This window comes from Oryzias latipes, chromosome 1 (genome assembly GCF_002234675.1).
Source record: "Oryzias latipes chromosome 1, ASM223467v1".
Lineage (NCBI taxonomy): Eukaryota > Metazoa > Chordata > Actinopteri > Beloniformes > Adrianichthyidae > Oryzias > Oryzias latipes.
The window spans coordinates 27,469,411-27,473,077 of record NC_019859.2 but is presented as its reverse complement, the minus strand read 5'-3'; the positions used below and the strand labels follow the sequence as shown (position 1 = coordinate 27,473,077).

The window sequence follows — 3,667 nt, the reverse complement described above, 5'->3', positions numbered from 1 at the left end:
TTTTTTTTTGATAAGGGACCCTATAAACTGCATTGTCAAACTCACCAAAGAGACAAGAGATGCATGATTTCCCAATAAAAGGAAATATTGTGTTTTAGTCTAACAGAAAGTCATCAAAGTTTTTGGTGGACACCGTTGACTCCATGAGAACTGGACTGAGTGACCCCTCAGGGGTGTGGCCTTCCAACAAGCTCAATCCTCACTGCCGAGACTGGTTGCCATAGAAATGATGACTTTGACCACTCACTGTTTACTCATAACGTCTGGTTCTGTGACGGAGTTGACTTCATTTAGTTGGAGCCCAAAGTAAGCCATTGGGTGACGTGACACTAACTCAGTACAGTTCCCTTATACAGTCAAAGATGGATGGACAGAAATGAGTGGACGCTATTTAGTTTACTGCAGCACACTGGTATAGGACTGGCTTATTCTTAGACGTGTAAACTCTAAGATATAAGATAGATGAAAGAAAGTAAAATAAGTAAGCCGGAATACACCTGATAAAGAACAAAGAACATTTACAATAAAAACTGAAATGATTACTACTGTAGTGTAATAGTCTTCAATGTAATAGGTTTAAAGAGCTGAATGCAAAGAGTCCGTCTATAGAAAGACCTGCTTCCGTTGACTAGGGTGAGCTGTTGGTGGGAATGATGGCGTACGGAAGCAGACACACCAGAGAAACAGTGACCAGATGCTGGTAGTGTAGGAAGGGCCATTGGTGGGAATTTGGAGAAGCAGCTGGTGGTCGGACTGGGCAGTGGTTCGGATTTGAGAAAGGCAACTTGTTGTGGAAACAAGCAAAGCTTCCTCTAAAGTCCTCAGCCTCTTCTTCCTCAAGAAAAGGCATGTGAGCAGGATTGAACATTCCTTCCTGTGCCCAACAGCTCCCCACCTGCACGGAAATTGGTGCCTGCAAAAAACTGCTTTCCCCTCCAGCCAGGCTTGGTAAGACTCTTTGCTCAGGTTGACTGCATACCTTACCACCACTGGGTTTGGCGATTACCACTGTGACAGGCACAAGAGGCCTCGCAACCACAGCTCTGATCAGCAGAAGAGACAATGGAGGTGGAGGACATGGTCCACTTGGACTCAATGTCTCAACCTCCCTCGGTACCTGTTTGAAGCTCCACCGGATGTGGGAGTTAAAGACTTCCTTGATGGAGGGCTCAGCCAGACGTTCCCAGCAGCCCCTCACAATATGTTTAGGTCTGCCTAGTCTTTCCGGCCTACCTCCCCTCCAGCGAATCCAACTCAAGACCAGGCAGTGATCAGTGGACAGCTCTGCCCCTCTTTTTACCGGAGTGTCCAAGACACACGGCCAAAGGTTGCCTGAAATGACAACAAAGGCGATCATGGATCTCCAGCTGAGGGTGTTCTGATGCCACGTGTATCGACGGACACCCTTGTTTTCAAACAAAGTTTTCGTTACGGACAAACTTTGGCAAGCACAGAAGTCCAAGAACAAAAGACCACTCAGGTTCAGATCAGGGAGGCCATTCCTACCAATCCTGCCCCTCTAGGTGCCGCTGTCATTGCCCACATGGGCATTGACAGGTCCCCCAGGAACTGCAGAGCAACTTGAAATCATAAAGAACATTTAGTCTCTTTAACCATTCTAGGAAATAACACTCACCTGAACACAGCTTCCAGCGCAGGTGTTTGCATGCAGTTTTTGTCGGGATCAGCATAAAAATGTCTGTGCAAGTTGGTGCAGTCAGCATTTTGTACACAAAAATGAAACATTTTTAGTAACAGTTGTTTATGTCATTGATAGTATCAAGCTTCAAACTATTTTTTCTCTCTATTTTGAAGATTTCTCTCCTCACTGTTCCCTGTGCTCCATAACTCCTTCCTTCTTTATGCCCCTACCCACATTTCTCAATTTCTATTTCTGCCTGGTTTTGACCCCCCCCCCCCCAAAAAAAAAAAATCATTAAAAACACTAATAAGGAAATAACTTCCAAAGTTATGTTTCAAATGCAAAAGTGGTTGGAGTATATGACTGAACCCTACTTGTAAAAAATAAAATGTGTCCATACATGAAGTTCTTAGCCTAATGGCCCGTACACACTGGGACGAATATTCGCCAGGCGTTATTCGCCAGCGTTTTTCGCCACGTTTTTTGTGTTCACACCCAGGCGATTTTCGCTGACGATGAGTGGAGTGAACATGCAATTTCATTCCCTGACATTAGATGGCGCTTAATGTAAAACCGAAATACTCCTGTACACAAGGTGGCGCTGCGCAACTTTACGCTTCTTAAAGTCGCTTTTCACTCAGAAGAAGAGAGCAAGTATTTACACGCTTGTCAGAATCAAACAAAGAAAACATGAATATTTCAAGCACCAGTAGCTCCAACTGGTGCTTGGTTCGGGGATGTTTTAGAATGTCCGTCATTATTGCTTCGCGGCTGTGTAGACGCTACTTGGCGTCTATCTTCTTCGCTGGTATGTGTGCTCAGCAAGGCAGTTTTGTTTGAGCGCCCCCAAGTTGTGTTTTACTGTAACTTCAGAAGCTCCAGACACGTGAGCAAAAGCGCCGTTCTCATTGGTCGAGTAGATTTCGACGCGGCGCGTCGAAAAAAAAAAACGAACCCGAGGCGTTTTTTTTTTTGACGCTTTAACGCCTGGCGTTTTTTCGCGTCGGTGTGCACACTCTCATTGGGGCCCTTTGTTTAGTCACGAGGCGTTAAACGTCGGCGAAAATCGCCGGCGAAATTCGTCCCGGTGTGAACAGGCCTTTAATCTGTTTTTTCAGCTGCTGGATAGACCCCCCCAAAAAACAGTAGAAGAGAATGATGGTAAAAGTGTTTTGTAAAAATCAAAACAATGTATTTTTTAAATGCTACGTTTCTGGACTTTGCTCAAACATTCAAGGCCCCTTATGTGTGATTCTAGGTCTTAGTCTTTCTAATTCAGAGCATGTTGACGACTCACCTCATTCAATTTTCTCCTGGCTTCCTGTCTGCTCTGAAGATTTAAGCAAACAGCTCTCTGTTGTCTTGAAGCAGCTCTCACAGCAGTAAATCCACCAGCAGATAGAAACATGGAGACCGACAGAAAAGCTGATATAACAGTGGTTGTGTCCTCTTTTTCTTCTGAGCTACTAAATCCTCTTTGAAAGCATCTCTGCTTGCGCAGTGAGGCTCTGCCAGCTGCTGCAGGGTGTTGGACAACATCTGACAAGCACTGGAACAGAAACAGAACAGTCTTCAGTTAGCAGCAGGAAAGTGGGCTATGAAGAGAAGGAAGAAAAAAATGATGGTCTTTGCCTCGTACATGAATTCATCTTTTTAGCTCTGAACGAACTCCAAAATAGCTTTTTTTGTCAGGTGAGAAATGGAGTCCCTATACTTTCATTCATTTTCATTCATTCCGTCATTTTTTTAATGTAAAAACACATCTAAAATGTCATATACAGTATGGCTTTTCATGATTTGATAGAAGAAATTATATTGAAAGAGAAAAAAACATGCATACTACGTTCGTTAATTTAATGTTACTTACCTAATAGCTTTACAGTTATCTCTACACTACAAACTATTTGATCCTTGCAAAGATTTAAATCCTTGTTTTTAGAGATTCAAGCTATTTTGACCGGTTTTAAGTTGTTTTAATCTCGTTTGCTCTACACCTTTCCAAACTTTTCTCAAAATCAGCACAGT

The 3,667-nt window shown here is 43.4% G+C and overlaps 1 long non-coding RNA gene across 1 annotated transcript; it reads right to left on the bottom strand.

Annotated features, from left to right (window-relative positions):
- LOC110015438 lies at positions 1 to 3,376 on the bottom strand. Its single transcript, XR_002290622.2, has 2 exons — positions 2,940 to 3,376; positions 1 to 1,332 (listed from the first exon to the last, which is right to left on the bottom strand). It is a non-coding gene; the product is annotated as an uncharacterized LOC110015438 (long non-coding RNA).
- Positions 3,377 to 3,667: the final 291 nt, after the last annotated feature.